The sequence below is a fragment of the Alligator mississippiensis genome, chromosome 13, assembly GCF_030867095.1.
Source record: "Alligator mississippiensis isolate rAllMis1 chromosome 13, rAllMis1, whole genome shotgun sequence".
Classification (NCBI taxonomy): domain Eukaryota; kingdom Metazoa; phylum Chordata; order Crocodylia; family Alligatoridae; genus Alligator; species Alligator mississippiensis.
In genome coordinates this window covers 44271121-44288412 of record NC_081836.1, presented here as the reverse complement: position 1 = coordinate 44288412, position 17292 = coordinate 44271121, and the positions used below count along the sequence as shown (strand labels likewise).

At 43.7% G+C, this 17292-nt stretch overlaps 1 long non-coding RNA gene across 1 annotated transcript in view; it reads right to left on the bottom strand.

Moving 5' to 3' along the window:
• LOC109284953 (uncharacterized) overlaps nucleotides 1-15926 on the bottom strand; it is an 81737-nt gene extending 65811 nt beyond the window's left edge. Inside the window, exon 1 of the long non-coding RNA XR_002092603.2 lies at nucleotides 15859-15926. This is a non-coding gene — a long non-coding RNA (uncharacterized LOC109284953). The remainder of the gene's footprint in view (nucleotides 1-15858) is intronic.
• Between the last annotated feature and the right edge of the window lie 1366 nt (nucleotides 15927-17292).

Genomic DNA, 17292 nt, shown 5'->3' with positions numbered 1-17292 from the left:
AAGAGCAGTAAGCAGAGCAGCAGCTTGGGCAGAGGGAAAAGATGGAAGCAGCCCCATACTAGCAGCAGAACAGTGACTGTGAACTGCTTAATGAGCCTCACTTAGTCATGTATAAGACACAGAAACTATTAGAAAACCTGAATCTCACTGCAGAGTGAGAATGAACGCACAAATAGTGTTGTCTCACTACCAAAACCGAGGGCAGGGAGGGAGGGAAGTGGGTAAGGGGTGGAAAGATTGTTTTTTCTCAGAAAAGCTCTCTGAAATTTATGTGTGGACAGAAATGTTATGTGGGCTGATATATTTAATCATCCTTGCCAGTTTCTGATGGATGAATGACAAAACACCTCAAAAAAGAAGAAGGAAAAGTTATAACAAAAAAGGCTCTTTAAATTTGAAGCAAAACTAAAACAATATTTTATTTTAAAATGACCTCTTTGTGTAAAGGAGGAAGCCAAGAGCTTGGTAGATGGCTAGACATGTGGAGAAAAACAAATATATTGCTATGGACATAAAACTCATGGTTGACAGTGACTGGAGAGTGTTGAAGGTGTGCTGGGGACTTTAGCATGACTAATAGGGGTGTGCGAAATGGGCCCTATTCAACTCAGATTCGGATTTGGCCTGAATAGGGGACAGGGATTGAATTAGTTGATTTGGATCACTGTCCCCGATTTGATTCGGCCAAATCCAAATCTGAAGATTTGATGCTGATTCAGAGAATCAGTGATTCAGCCATAGGCACAGCTTTAAATGTTTTTTCTACATACCTCGAGGTACCAGATGCGGCTCGTGATCACTGCAATGCTGGGGCAGGTGAAGAGTCCCACAGGAGCGCAGGGGTGGGCCCCCATGTGCTCAGTGGCCAACCTGGAAGTGGACTGGAAGTACTTCCGGTCCACTTCCAGGTCCACCGGGGAGCAAGCAGGGCCCCCCTCGCCCCGTGCTCCCTGGCTCAGCGATCGGCTGCCAGGGGACCCCGGGTGCCCTTCCAGACCCAGGAGGCACCAGTCACTGAACCGGGGCAGATGGGGGGTGGGAGGGGGGGACCCTCTGTATGCTGCTTAGCAGACCCAGAAGTGCTTCTGGTCCACTTCCAGGTCTACCGCTGAGCGCACTGGGGAGCCCCCCATGCTTCTGTGGGATGCTCCATCCGCCCACCATCGCAGCATTCACGAGCTGCCTGGTACCTAGAGGTATGTAGAAAAACCATTTAAACCTGTGTCTATGTCCAAATTGCCGAGTCTTTCTGAATCTCTCCGAATCGATTCGGAGGATTCTGATTCGATTCAGAGAGATTAAAGGGTCTCCTGATTCCATTCGGAGATTTGGCCACTGAATTGAGCTGAATCTCTGCCAAATTGAGTCAGGGACCAAAACTTTGCACAGCCCTAATGACTAGCTCCAAATCCTAGTAAGCATGTACCCAGTAAGTACCTACTTATGTCTCTTGGAAGGGATATTTAAGCATGTGCTTAAAGTTAAGCACTTCTAAGTGCTTTCCTGATTCCTAAGTCATTCATGGTACATCCATTCTGAGGCTGTGCTGGTATTCAGGACTCTGTGTGGATTCCAGCTACATGCTGCTCAACAAGTTGTGCTTACCTTTTGGTATCAGGAATGTCTGAACCTGTGATGCAAATTAGCAGCGAAGTGCCAGGCTTCAGGCTTAATTAGCCAGACACAGCAGTGAGAGCAGCAGAAACCTGTTTCTGAGGTCTGATATTGCAAGGAGGAGGAAAGGGAGTGGATGTTAACACTTATGATGACCCCTGAAGATTGAAGCTGGGGACTTGCTATGGCAAAGACACAAGAGTTAGATGCCCACCAATATGCTTATGACAGTCTGACTGTTTGGGGTTGAAATAGGCACAAGCCATGCCAAGGGGGAAAGTGGTCCAGCTTTTCAGCGTGGTAGCTGCCATTCCTGGAGGAGCCTGGATATATCCTCAAATCCCACACTCCCTCCTGGAGCTTTGCATTGCCCCCAAAACAACTTGGTCCTCAGCTTTTATTCCTTACTTAGGCAAAACTGCTCCAGAAATAAGTGGGAAGCAGGGAACAGAGTGAAGTCTTGGCCTAGAATAAATTTTAAAAAGGTGTGCATTAAATAAAGCTCAGGCTGGGATTCAGCAGCCGGGAGAGAGGAGGCTGGGATTTTAATTATTTAAATCAGCTCATTAATCAGGGATTGGGACAATATTGTGCACCTGGGAGGAAGAGATGAAAGCAGAAGTGATTTTATTTAGACCTGTCACTTTGAATTCTGACTGCTTTCAGTGCTGCATACCTTCCTGTTTCAGGTGGGAAGGGGCCGTCTCAGATCTCCCTACAGGGATATGACTGCTAAGGGGGTGGAGGCTGGGTACGCTGCTGAACTGATGACTTCACTCTCCATGAAGTGTTGCTGCTGCCTGCTTCTTCCTCAGAGGGTTTTTGCACTACTGCTCTAAGGAAGCATGCCTGTACTCCAGATGTGCCTGTGAATAATGCCAGCAGCAAAGGAAAGAGCATAATTACCAAGTGCAAGGCATTAGGTTTCCTAGACTTCACTTTCTCAGCATTAAATAATTTCTTATTTCTTGATGAGGTACAGTTTTTTCCTCCTTTCTGAAAAACTGCAGTTGGAAGAGAGGCCTGGAGAAAGACATCTGTCAGAATCCTTAGGTGTGGGCTCTTCCCAGCCAGCTGCAAAGAGCAGGTCTTGGGAGCATTTCAGGCAGTGTGTTGTATGGCTCAATACATCAGCATCTGTGCTTTTCAAATTGCTAAATTCACTTATGCAACCCATTAGTGTTAAGATATTTTTGATGAAACTCTCAAAGAGAAATGACTCTGTCAAAGGACTCAAGGACCAGGACTCCTAAAAGGAGGCAACCAAAGTTAAATTCATTTTGGCATCTAAAACCATTGGCTTGATTTCTCAGAAGTACTGAAAATGCAGAAGCCCCTAGCAAAGCAAAAAAGGCACGGAGACGAATGTTCAGCTTTTTTTTTTTAGAAATCTTAACTTTCAACACCTCCTTTTGAAAATCCTGGCCTGGTAAAGTAAGCTTTCTCCACTGCAAAATATTCCTCAACACATTATCCTTTCTTTCTGATAATGTCCAATTTATAGTTGAAAATGAGAGCACATAATATTTGGTTTGGCTCAATGTTTCTAGACATTACTTAACTTACATACAATATATCTGCCTAAACTACCAATTAGAAAATGTCTCAGAAAAAGTTTTTGAATTGTGAAACTAACTGGCATTTTTTGAAGTCACACGTTAAAACAAGAAACGACAGTTCACTTGGGTCAGTGAATCGGCAAGGAAATGGGATTTTCTTTCCTTTAATTCGATACATTCACAATCTTCTGCTACTATGTGCTTTCTATAACCTCTGCAATAATGTAATATGTGATTGTTTCTAATTCAAAGATGATCAGAAATATAACTTGAGGAATTTTCTGCAGTTCAGGAACACGGGGGACATTTTCTACTTGACCTAAGGCTCCTTTGATAAGGCAGCATGACACCACTGGCATATTTGGCATGAGTGCTAGACTTGTACTTATCATACTAAAATGGCTGATGGCCTTAGGACTAGACCAGACAAAGATACAGCCCCTTTGCTGTGGAATTAGACTACAAATTATTTTCACTGTAGCTACTCCTGGGACTCCAAAGAGGAAATGTATCCCAATGTTGTATTAGTCCTACCTCTGCCTTCACTACAATCTACAATGCAGAGCCTAGACCAGTGGAGTGGTCTTGGGGGGACACGACTCTCTGTAGATTTATTTGGCTACAGATCTGTGGCTCAATTTGCATTATGCCCTGTACTCAAATAAGCCTCCCATTAAAGTCAATGGCATTATCTGGATGAGGAGAAAGTGGAAACTGAGAAGCTGCAGAACCTGGCCCCTTCTGTTAGAGCTGGATGGGAAATGGCTTTCCTGTCCCAAGGGCGGGGTGGGGGCTGAATTTTCAAGGAGAAAGACTCCATCCCGAGTAAAGGCAAAAAGTCCAAATCTCAAATGTATTTGTGAACTCAAGAAAAATGTTGGTTTGGGTCAGTCAAAACATTTCCTTTCTAACCTTCATTGTTTTATTATATTTTACTCGAAATTAAATTTTAAAACAAACACAATTTCAAACTGAACTTTTTTGTTTAAAAATAGCAAAACTGGATGTTTCAGCAACTGCAACTTCATCATCAACTTTTCTTTGAAATATGAAATTTATCAAAAGTGTCCCTTTCTCACAAAAGGAAAAAAAGGTTTAGTTTCATCCAGTTGGCATCTTTGTGAATGAAAAGGTTACACTGAGAAAATACCTGACTAGTTCTGCCATTCTTTCCTAATGGTGTATACAGTTACTGTGCTTCATCTCATGATTTCTTCTGGGATGGAGTTTAGCCATGCATTGTTTGCTTACAAGAGAGTGGAGTCTTCCCATTTTAAGAGAAATGCTTTCCCCCCTTATTTATAAGCAGAGTACTATATATATTTACTATATATTTATACTATATATTTATAACCGGAGTACTATATATATATATATATATATATATATATATATATATATATATAGTACTCCGGTTATAAGTAAATAATTTGCACTAATTTAAACAGAGATTTGTTAGTTAGGCAATTGCATTAAATACCTCTACCGTGCAAAGAAGTGTCTTAGTTTGGGATCAAACAAGCTCATACCATTGTAACTTCTGTACTTCCTCAGCATCTTATAGGACCTGAGCACCTCCTAGGGAGGCAATTTTATATATATATATATATATATATATATATATATATATATATATATATAAAAATCTTATATAAGACTGGGCTGGGGGTGTCTAGGTTTCACTGACTTTGCTTTTATTTGTGCATACCATTTCCAGAGTCAGTGATACCGAAGCCACATGCATAGAAATTAGCAAGAGAAAAACCTGTGGCTCTCACACTCCATTGCACTGTTAGAATCCACCTGAGCAATTCACAAGTCTCATTTTCCCTTAAGCATCTTACATTTCACTCTATTTCTAGTCCTTCCTGGAGATTTTGTTGTTACTTGTTTTAGTGCCCTCTTTTGGCCATATGCCAACCCTTCGGTCCTGCTCACTGCCTGTTCACAATTAATACTGACAAAGGAACTCAAGATAAGAAAGAAAGGAAAGGCATGAACAAAATATGGTAGTTTTCTTTGTCCGTCTTCATAGGGTCTAACTTCATCACCTTTCCCTCCAGCAGTGTATCACTTATAGATGGGTGTGACATGCACTGTTACGTGTGGCCAAGAAGAGTTTGTCAGAACACTTTGGACGAGACCACAGTTACCTTTTAAAGTGTAAGTATGGGTTTTGCTGTAGACCCAGACCTAATCTATCATTAGAAACATAGGTTTGGATTTGACGTATATTCATCCTATTTTGAAAGGTCCTGAAAAATTGCTTCCCTAGGAGGTCCTCAGGTCCTGCTGGCTGGACCCGTGGAATTGTTTGGGCCAGCAACTGGTATGAATTACTATAGGTCCACTGACTTATGCACACATTTACATCAGGTAAACGGTCCTCAAAGAGTACAAACCAAAGGCAGGTTTGGGTTAGCTGTATAATGCTGAGGAAGTACAAAAGTTACAATGGCATGAGCTTGTTTGATCCCAAACTAAAACATTTTGTATGGTAGAGGTATTTAATGCAATTGCTTCACTAGCAAACCTCTGTTTAAATTGGTGCAAATGGCATCCAGAAGACGGAGACTTTATCACACAGCATGATCTTTTTAGGAATAAGTAGTAGTAAGTCTATCAAACAACAGTGCTTTGACAACATGATATTGAAAAAAACAAAGCATCTGTCATGTCACTACATTCTTTCTAAAATATCAGAAAAAGTGTGTTTATAAATAACACAATAATATCAGTAATTTAAATTTGTTCTGGTACTAATTGTGTAAGAACCAGTTGTGAAGCAGCAATTGAATTGCTTGTAAATTATTATTAAAATAATTTGGAAATGGAACGGGGAGAAGAACTAAATCAATTCAGTGTCTCTATTTCCTACCCCCTCTGGGAGACCAGGCTACTTTTGGTTGCAACAGAAATCCCCTTATCACATTCAACACATACCGCAGGCATATTTAGCACATGCCTAATTTGCATTTCTATAAAAGGACTTGGTATTATATAACCACATGTGGATTCTGATGTATTTTAATGGCATCACTTTATATAGTCTCTTAGCAACAAATTGCAGTTTGTAAGCTGAAACAAAGAGCCTTAAGTCTTCCACTCTACTTTCAAGCATGGATTCATCACACCTTTACTTTCTAGAATAATAAAGCATGCCCATGAGGTGGCCTTTTCCCATAGCAGCAAAATACTCATTCAAATGGTTTGTTAATTCTCAATCAAGTATTAGGGAATACTTACTCAAATGGTTTATTAATTCTTGACAGATCTTAGGAATCCAGAGGAACTGGTTCAAATACATTAATATGGAAAATGCACAGTGACCATTTTATTTATATATATATATATATAATATAGTGATATTAGTTTCCACTCTACTCCTGCCTCACCTGACATTACAATATTAACACTTGAATAAGAGCAAAACAGTATCAGTGCCACCATTTCACACTAATGAGCTAGAACATGGATAATACAGGCAGTGTCTTGATTTTGTTTTTAACAGGGACATGCTAGATCAGTGGTTCTCAACCTTTTGTAGACTTAAGGCATCCCTCAGAAAATGCCGGTTGTTAGCTTTCAATTGTTTCTTGACTGTGGAAAAATAAAAGAGCAAATCTTCTGTTGCAAAGAGCTCAGAAAGTCTACCAAAGTCTCCAACACAGGTATGTGCAGGACAACCCAAAGGCTGCCTTCCAAGGCCCCTTTTCGAGGTCCTGGTATAAGAGGGTAGAACAGTGCATACTGGAATTGGGGTCACAACACACAACACTGTGACCCATAGGGCAGTCCTGTGGGGTGCTATACTTTAGACAGAGCCGTCTAAGTCAGGAGTTGGCAACCTAGGGTTAGCGGTACAATGCTGAGGCAGTGGCATGAGCTTGCGCAATGGCCTGAGATTGTTTAAGTCCAAACTAAGATACTTTTTTGCATGACAGAGCTATTTCATGCAATTTAATGCCATCTACAGTTGGCAACATGTAAATGGATGCAGCTTGTGGATCCACTGGATCTGGCTTATGGAGCTGGGGGACCTTGGCTCTATTTGGCAGTGAGAGACCTTGAAGCACAGCACAGCACAGCATTTGACTGTAGGTCTCCAAACTGCCAACTCAACCACGGTGTATACTTTCAGAACAACCCCACAACATAAATGGTTTTTGGTTTTTTTTAAAAGAGCATCCAAAGGAGCGACAGATGTAAAGAGAGTCTGACAAGAGCACATGCTTCAAATATTGGCAAAGTCAGCTTGAAGTGTTCTCTCAAAGAAACAAGGAAAAGCCAGAAAGAAGGAAAGCCCTTAAAAAAAAACTTCTAAGTGAGTTATTAGGAAATTTCTCAGAAAGAAAAAAGAACACCAGGCTAAGTACAGACATTCAAAAGTACAGACAGCCTTGGGCTGAACTTCTGTTGTGTTACAGATTTGAACCACTTATACTGGTTTATGTGTAATTTCTGTCCCTAGTCCAGAAGTTAAGTGCACTTAAACCACTTTCAAAATGGCCAAAACCAGTTTAAGAGAAACCTGGATGGATGTAGTATCAGACTTAACTGATTCAGTTTAAATGGGTTTCTTGAACTTCTGTCCAGGATTCCCTTCAGATTCAAGTTCATTCACAGCCCCCAACATCCCAGGATGTCTTGCATCTCTCCCTTCACAGGGTGGGTGGGCTAGCCTTGGCCCAAGCTGTCTGCTCCAGCAGAGCAGGAAGGTGTGCTCTAGTGCCCCCGCTCCCCTGGTTTTGGTCCTGGGCCACGGCAGGCATATGGCTGTATTTCCAGAATCAAAAGCGAATGTCTGTTCACTTGCTTATTGTAGGGTTACTATACGCTATACGTCCAGGTTTTCCTGGACATGGCCTCCTTTTAGATCCTCCAATCTCAGTCCAGGTGTTTATTTTAAATATGATCAAATGTTCAGGATTTTGCTTTGCTCAACTTCAAAGCTTTTTCCAGCACTTCCTGGCTTGCCCTAGCAAGGAGCTACATGGGGCTGGGGGCAGGGAGATTGGAGGCAGGGCGCACACACATGTGGTCAGCATGTAGCCAGGCAGGGGGTAGGAGCAGCCTGGCAGCTGTATATGGTAAGTCTGTGAGGGGTGGGGGTTGGAAGGCAGGGGCTTGGGGACTGCCAGTGTGTGTGTGTGTCTGTATGCACGCGTGTGCGTGTAGGCATATTTATGGTGCAGGGGTGAGTCTGAAGCTGCAGCAGGGCAGGGGAGGTGCCTGCCTCTCCAGCTGGGAAGGGGGTGGGAGCCCTTGAGGGGCAGAGGGAGCTGTGTGGCTGGCCCAGCAGCACTGGGGCCAGTGCCTATGATCACAGGGATGGGGCTGGGGGGGAGCAAGGGGCTGCGGGTCTGAAGTGAGGAGCACTGCGGGGACTGAGGGGACTATGGCTTGGGAGTGAGGGGCACCAGGGAGGTCGGGGAGAGTACATCAGAAGGGCAGGGCACTGGCATTGCCACATGGTGCAGGTCAGGAGGGGCACCAGCAGGGATGGGGGGGCTGCAGATTGGGAGTGAGGGGCACCAGCATGGCCCAGGGTGGCAGGGTACTGCAGTTTGGGAGTGAGGGGCACTGGAAGGACTGGGATTTGTGGGTCGGGCGTGAGGGGCAGCAGCAGGGCTGTGGGGGCGGGGGGGGGGCTGTGGCTTGGGATTGAGGGGCAACAGAATGGGCAGGGCCAGGACACTGGCATATCACTGCCTCCTCCGCACAACAGATGTCCTCTTTTTTGGAACTGGAAATATGGTAACCCTAGCTTATCGGTTCAATCCATGCAGTTTAGACTAACCTGCAAAGACTGAATCAATTCAGCCATGGGCTTTTTTTTGACTGTGTACTTAGCTTGGTAGATTTTTTGGTTTGTTTTATAACATCTTCAAGACCAATGAAAGAAATGAGAGCACGTTTGCTTTCAGACTAAGGCTGGATAACAGCACCTCTTCATTGAGCTGATGTAAATCAGCACCATTCTGTTCACATTAGTTCAGCCATCCTGCTTGACATCAGTTGAGGCTCTGGCCCGGAAAGGTCGGGATCTTGAAATCACAACCAGAAAAATATTGTGTTGTACCTTGGTGCTATAAATGATAATGAAGAGATCTTTTTAGTAGGAAACATTTTTCTATACAGTTATTAAGTAACAGTGTGAAGTGGCACGAAGGAATGAAAACATCATATTTTTTGTTGATCTGTTTTGCTATGTGAATTGCCCAATTCTGATCTGTTATATTGAAACTGGCTTGATTAATGTTAGTTGGTGGTGGGTGAAGATGTTGCCTCTGTAAAAGAAAAGTGAGGAGATGAAAACGAACCAGTTAGCAATCAGGGGCCAACAAGAAGAAAATTTAGCTGCTGAGCTGAAAAACTGAATTGGATCCCAAGTAGCATTTGCAAGGCCATGTCTTGGATTCTTTATGAAGAGTAAAACCATTTCAACAGACAGGTGGCAGGGAAGCATGATTAAATGAATACAATCCCCTGATATTTTGCCTTTTCTCAGATACCTGGAAATCCTGGCAGACATTCTCTCTTTTTCTTGCTCACAGTTTTTAATTAGGTTTTTTCCCCCTTCGGTTTTCTTTTCTCATGGTTTTGGTCTAATTTCCAAGCTCCTTTTATATTTGCATGGGGGCGAGGAGTCAATAACTCTGGCTGGTGACAGACACTGCAAAATATACTTCACAGTGTTCTTGCTACCTCCTTGCTGTGAGAGGTCCCAGCACCTCTCTCAGACCCTGGCACTTACAAACCAGGGCTGTTCAACAAGGATTCAAAATTATCTATCAAGTTTAAGTATCTTTGGATATTTAGGGTCAGCTCCTCACCAGGCATAAATCAGCACGTCTCCCTTGCTGTTAATGGCACTGCATCAGTTCCAGTCCCTGGTCTTTTGTGACAATATTTCAGTTCTCTACTCAAAGGGCGCATCTACATGCAACCATAGGCTGAGGGAGAAAATATTATTCGTGGGAGGGCTGAGTAAAACTTAAACTTAAAAGATACTTCTACTGTGCTGCTTTTGCCTATCCACATTATATGCATCTACTTAAATATGCTCATGCAATACATTTATCGCAGTAGGGCTGTCAAACGATTAAAGAATTTGATCACGATTAGGTGAGCAATTAAAAAAATGAGTCACAATCAATCGTGATTTTAATTGCACAGTTAAAAACTCAATATTATGCGCAGGAAAACTCAAAGTTATGCAAAATTATGCAGGTACTTTGTATGGTTGGCAGGTGCGTGGAGGTTGTGTGCATGGGGGAGGGGTTGTGAAGGTGTAGGGGGCTGTGGGTGTGTGTGGGGGGTTTGGAGCTGGGGCAGGGGGGGTTCCTGCCTACCCTGGCAGGATGTGGGTACTATGGGTCAGGAGTGAGGGGCAGCAGCAGGGCTGCAGAGGCTGTGGCTTGGGAGTGAGGAGCAGACATGCAGATACACACTGCCCAGCAGGTAAGTGTGTTAGAGAAAGGGTGGAGGGAGAGGGGTAGAGGGGCAGATCGAGGCCCCCACAGTGAGTGGGGGAGTGGGTGGGGTGGGGCTTGGGTGACTGGGGCCCTGGGACACGTTGTGGGATGGAGCCACGGCTCGGCTGGCTGGCTGATCCAGGGGCACCGGAAGTTGGGGGGGGCTCCCACTGGTGCAGGCACCCTGGGGGAGACCTGGGGGACATGTGCCCCCTGGATTTGTATGCAGGGCGGAGGCAGGCTCCCGCTGCGCACCAGGGCTCTGCGTGTCACTGCCTTGACAGCTGAGCAAGACTATGTGCCTTCTGCGCGCTGGGTGGGCAGGGGACACATGGCATCTGTACTGGCTGTTACTACACCATTTTAAGTACTTCCAAAGGGAGTACTAAAGGGTGGTGCAGTAACAACGGCGCCATAGTGGCACATGTAGATGTGCCCAAAGTGTGCGCCTCACAAAAGAGAACTCCGCTTTAAAAACACAGCCACAAAAGACAAATGGAACGAGAGAAATTGAGTGATTCCAGGGCACGTTCAAGGACAGATGAGCCTTAGCAGACTGATTAGTCACAATGGGTCCATCTACCAGTGCTCTTTACTGCAGAGTTGACTAATTAGCTCTGTAGTAAAGTGTCACAGTCTATATGTGCACTCCTATTAGGGTTCAGTAAACTAATTAACTCTGCTGTAGGATAATACTGTCCAGGACAAGTACTATCCTACAGCAGAGTAATTACATGTGCTCAAACACACGTGTAGACTGTGACCAGGGCTGGCTGGGGCACAAGGGTGCTACAGGATAGTACTTATCCTGCCAGCTAGCCCTACACTGCACCCTCGTGCCCCAGCCAACCCCTCCACAAGCACATTGAGCCAAGGGGGAGCAGCCCTGGATTGGCAGGCTGAGTCTCCAGGCCCCTGCCAGCTGGGGCTGCTCCACCCCAGCTGCACCTGGGAAGCCACTCACTCCAGCGTGAACTGCACTGGAGTTTATTCAGGCTCATTAATAGCATGTGTAGACGTGTCCAATGTACAAAAAGAGCAAACAACCTATACTGACTTACACTCAAACTCACATGCCACCATGGAATTATCTGGCCTTTGAGGGAACAATGACATTGCCAAGGCAAACTTCTCGTGTAATGAGACCCATCTATCTCACTGGATGGTGCATATTGTAGTCCACTTTTTCATTAGCATGCTACTATTTTTACACTTACCACACCAAACATCAACTTCCTTTCTAACTACAGTATTAGTGTAAAAAGCAGACTGGCGATATCCCGGTCTGCCTTCCTGTTTAGATTATTTATCTGCATCACCCCACATGCATTCTGCTCTTATCTGTATAGGCTCGATTCTTTGTTGTCCCAAAGTTATCCCCAAACAAAGCCAAAAACCTGATTTTCCATAACAACACACACAAAGTAAGAGATCAGGAGGAGCAGTGAGCTCAGAGGATTCAGAGCCAGATATTTTTAAATTTGAGGGTGTGAGGACCTTTATTGAGAGTGCTGGGATATGTTTCTTATTGTGGATCTGAGAGCCGATGAATGGTAAGAAATTTTTGGCACTCTGCTCAGTTAAGTCTAGACAGACTCGCTTGCCCGCGAGTTCAAAGCTGATATGAGCAGCACGCTGAGTCACTAATCCCCATCATGGTCTGCAGCCAGGGAGCTGCCTTGCCTCAGTAATGCAGGGCAGGGGCTGGTGAGGTGCGGATTCTAAGGTGTACAGTCAATAGCCCAGAGGTAGCAAGTTTCAGGGCATAGCAGAAGGACTCACGGTGTGACCCTATCATATTCCAACAAATCTGTGAATTTTGTTAAATATGTTGTCACAGGGACGTGAGAAGGAAGGAGGACTGACACAGGGCAGTCCCTGAAGTGCAGAGCTGAATCATAGCTGTTTTTGTACCATCTCCAGAGTTTTCCTTTATTGTCAACACCAAGTGTCTTTTTAAAAAAAATAGAAAATTAGGGTTGGAAGGGACCTCAGGAGTCATCTAGTCCAACTCCCCTGCTCAAAGCAGGACCATCCCCAGCTAGATCATCCTAGCCAGTGCTTTGTCGAGCCAGGCCTTAAAAACCTCCCAGAATGGAGATTCTACCTCCTCTCTAGGTAACCTGTTCCAGTGTTTTACTATCCTCCTAGGGAGAAAGTTTTTCCTAATATCCAACCTAAACTTCCCTTTGCTGCAACTTGAGACCTTTGCTCCTTGCTCTGTCATCTGTCACCACTGAGAACAGCCCAGCTCCATCCTCTTTGGAGCCCCAGTTCACATAGTTAAAGGCTGCTATCAAATCTCCTCTCAGTCTTCTCTTCTGCAGACTAAATAAACCCAGTTCTCTCACCTTTCCTCAGAAGTCATGTGCCCCAGCCCCTGAACCATTTTCATTGCCCTCTGCTGGATTCTCTCCAACTTGTGTAGTGGGAGGCCCCAAACTGGACACAGTACTCCAGATGTGGCCTAACCAGTGCAGAATAAAGCAGAATAATTATTTCCCTCAATCTGCTGGCAATGCTCCTACTAATGCAGCCCAGTATGCTGTTGGCCTTCTTGGCAACAAGGGCACACTGCTGACTCATATCAATCTTACTGTCCACTGTAACCCCTATGTCTCCTTCTGCAGAGATGCTGCCCAGCCAGTCAACCCCCAGCCTGTACTGGTGCATGGGATCATTCTGTCCTAAGTGCAGGACTTTGCACTTGTCCGTATTGAACCTCATGAGATTTCTTCTAGCCCAATCCTCCAATTTGTCTAGGTCACCCTGAATCCTAGCTCTACCCTCCAATGTATCTACTACTCCTCCCAGCTTGGCACCATCCACAAACTTGTTGAGGGTGCGCTCTATGCCATCTTCCAGATTGTTAATGAAGATATTGGACAAAACTGGTCCCGGGAGCACTCCACTTGATATTAGCTGCCAACTAGACCTTTTTCTGGCCTACCACTTATTCTAATAAATTAATCTAGTCCAGTGCCCTGCATGTAGGTGTAACTGTGGACTTTGTGGGTGCATCTGTCTGAAGTCTGCCTCCCTAACACAATCTAATTTTAAACTGTTCCTAGAGGCAACAAGAAACAAGTCAGATTCTCTCCCTTGAAGAATACGACCACTGTCCTTGTATGCTAATGAGTGCAGATCATCAGTGAGCAGTAATGAAAAATCAGGAGTGACAAGATAGGAGGTAGGTTGCTCTCAATGTAAAAAAACCTGAATTTAAATTTAGTGGGGGATTAAAAACATATATAGGCAGAATACGTTTGAAAGCGAAATATGTAATCTTGAATACTAATCTGTTGTAAGAATTATTTCATTTCCTTGCCATATGTAACAGGGTGATATGCTTTTGTAAATGAGATCACATTAAAATGTACTTTGAATTTTAAGTCAAATCTTTTTATATTATGCAAGTTTTATTTGGGGGGAAAAACAATTATGGTATCAGACTAATAACAGTAAATTACTTAATTCATTTACATATAGGAGTAATATTGTTAGTCCCCATACTTGAAGTGTGTGCTTTCTGTAATAGTAAAATGCCTCAGGAACATGCTGCTGCATAGCTGCTATGTTTCTAGTACTAGATTAAATCATTGCAATGGAAACTTAAATAGGATCTGAATAGGCCTATATGGATCCAAAGCCTTGAGTTTTGAGAATCCCAAGAACTGTGGAGAAATGAGCTGAAAATGTATTTATTTTCTTTATTCATAATTATAAGCAGTTTTGTTTCTCAGAGCTGTCTAGGGGATTTAGGGATTTAGATACACAACATATAGATTATAATAAAATTGATAAGTGTCCAAAACCAAGATGTGTCTAAAATTAAGAGACTGCACTGGAAATCCCAACAAAGAAGTTTAGAGAGGAAGGGGAATTTCTGAAACAGTTTTCAAGGTAGTGAATAAATTCAGTATGATATTTTGCATATCCATAGAACCTTTCTTTCGAGGGTCTCCAACTGCTGAACCAATAGTAACAAAGCTTATCACCCCTTACCCCACACTCTCCTGGTTGGGTATTTAAGCAACCATTTTACAAATGAGTAAAATGAGGCATGAGCAGATTAAGTGACTTCTCCATAATCTCACCATGCATCAGTGGCAGAACATGGCCTTCCAAACTAGCTGCTAAACTACCATTCCTGTGACATGATGGACTAGCTGCAAGAGTGCTTTGAAATAGAGCCAATGCTGTAATGAATCAAACAGGATTGCTTTTCAGGCTCCAATGCCATACCTCAATCCTTGAGTGGACAGGGAGTATACTACGGGTGGGCAAAATAGTGAAGCCGGCTGGCAGCTGGACTCCATTTCCCAAGAGCCCCTTCCCACATCACTGCAGACAGTTCCCAAGGAGACCCCAGGAGCCGCGGGGCCAAGGTTTCCAGGAGGATCAGCCCAAGCAGTGCTGGCAGAGCGCATGGCTGGGCAAGGAGTTGCTCCAGGGCCAAGGTTGGGATTTTGTGGCAGAGCTGCAATCCACTCACTGCATGCTCCTGCCCACGGGAAAGGGGCTGCTGGGAAATGGAGTCCACTGTGGGCCAGATCCAGCCCATGGGCTGGACTTTGCCTCCCTCCCCTGCCAGAGTATACACTATTATAAATAGCCACACAACATCACAAAAGTGCTGATGTAGGAACACAATCTCATCCATTAATGGACAGTGAAAGAAAACAGTTCAAATGTTACCAGAAGAACTTTTCCAGAACTGCTTTTGGGGGGAATCCCTGGCCCCCAACAATAAACATAACCAATATGCAAATACAATTTGGTTTGCCTCAGATCAGGTGCACAAAGATGACACATCCTGCAATCCTTTGCCCTCAAGCTCCCAGGCAGTTTTGAACATCCCCTGGGAAGCATGGAGAACCCCCATTATGGCCATTAAGCCATGCTGTTCAGGAACCCAAAGTGAAGAAGCTTAACAAAAGTCTGCTGCTTTCCATGTGTGCTCTGAATGATCACTGAACACAAGAGCTTTCATCCCTTGGCACCTTCTGGGGTTGAGCCTAAAAGTTGCTTCTATTGAAGAGCAATGGCTTGGGCCATGTTTTCCCAGGGAGGAAGCCCTTGCAGAGAATATAGAAACCCAAGGGTGGATCCAATGCCAGGGATAATTCAGTACGGTCAGTTACTGAGTTACACATAATGTCTCTAGAGAAGATGGCTTCTCCTTGCCTTTCTCCAACTGTACTTACCTTAAACCAGTAGCCCTGGGACAAGTTACAGGTGTCTCTGCAGCTAGCTGTTACAGACTGTTGGAGCTTGTTCTGAAAGATATGGAAAAATTTGAAAGAGCTGCTATTTATAACTTAATGTAGCACCACCTACTCTTATTAAGGAAGTAGTGCTAGGGTGTGGGCTGGCCTGCTCCCCTCTGAAGCTTTATGGAGGCCAAGGGGACTGATTGGCTAAGACAAAAAAGGGGTGGAGCTAAGGGACTATATAGCTGTCACCAGCCAAGGCAACTTGCTCCATCTTGGAAGATGTCAGTCGGTCTAGAAGCAGTCCACCAGCTCAGCTAGGTCTTGGTGTGTATGAGATTAAGATCTCAGCCCAGGTCCAGATCTTGTACAGGATTTTTGTTTCCTTGCTCTTAGGGGTGGATTTTATGAAATAATATTTATTTGCTGTGATTTGTTGCTGTTGGAACTTAGTAAACAAACAAAAAAATCATATTTCTTAATGGGATCTTCTTCAGCCCTTTTTCTTAATAATTATATAGGGTTCCTGACTTGTTTCTGCTCTTCCTTGTATGTGAAAATTAATGACACTTCATGTTGCAATCTCAGTATGATGCCCACGTCTACTGACTTCGGTGGAATTATTTGAATAAGCAGTACTTATGTAATCAGGCATTTGCAGAATCATAAAGGTCCCTTCTTCTGATGGACATCTAATTGCTTCATTGAGTGGAGTCACTTATAGAAGCATTCTAGTGGAGGTACGTTCATTCAGACTTCCTTTGAAGTAAAACAAAATGAAAGCCCAACCTACAGACTGAACATATCACAAAGGAAAGTGATTTTTCTTTGCAAAAGTATGGGTTTGCATATTATAACCCAGTATTTGCCAAAAAAAATATGAACCAGACATTGTAAATACAGTACGTCAATAAAATGGCTTTAATTAAGGGGAAAAAAAATTGAAGAGGGGCATAATTCCTTTGCAGTGATAAAGCTAGTTTTTGGAGGCATTATCTTTCTGCAAAGCTTGTGGATTTGGAATTGTTGAATATAATTACAGCCTTGGGAAAACTCTTTTAATAGGCTGGGTCTGTGTGGTCCTAGCCAATCTATCTTCTTAAGTACTGCTATGCGCTTCAGTCCCAGGAAGCATAGTTATACTATGGTAACTATTACTATTCAGACTGGTGACTTGCTTTGAAACTGCTTTAAGGATATTGTGTCAGGCCAAGCAAGGCCTGAGAAATCAATTTTGCAGGGTATTGAATAGCCCTGTGTTGCTGTGTGCAGGGCTGTAAGAGTCACTTTATTCCTTGTTAATTAATCATTTCCCATGTGCGTTAAAATAGTTGGGATTGCTGCTTTTATTATTAAATTTGCACAATCATAGGTCCTGGCACAGCAAACTTTACTTATGCAAGTAATTCTTACTCTCTCAAATCATGC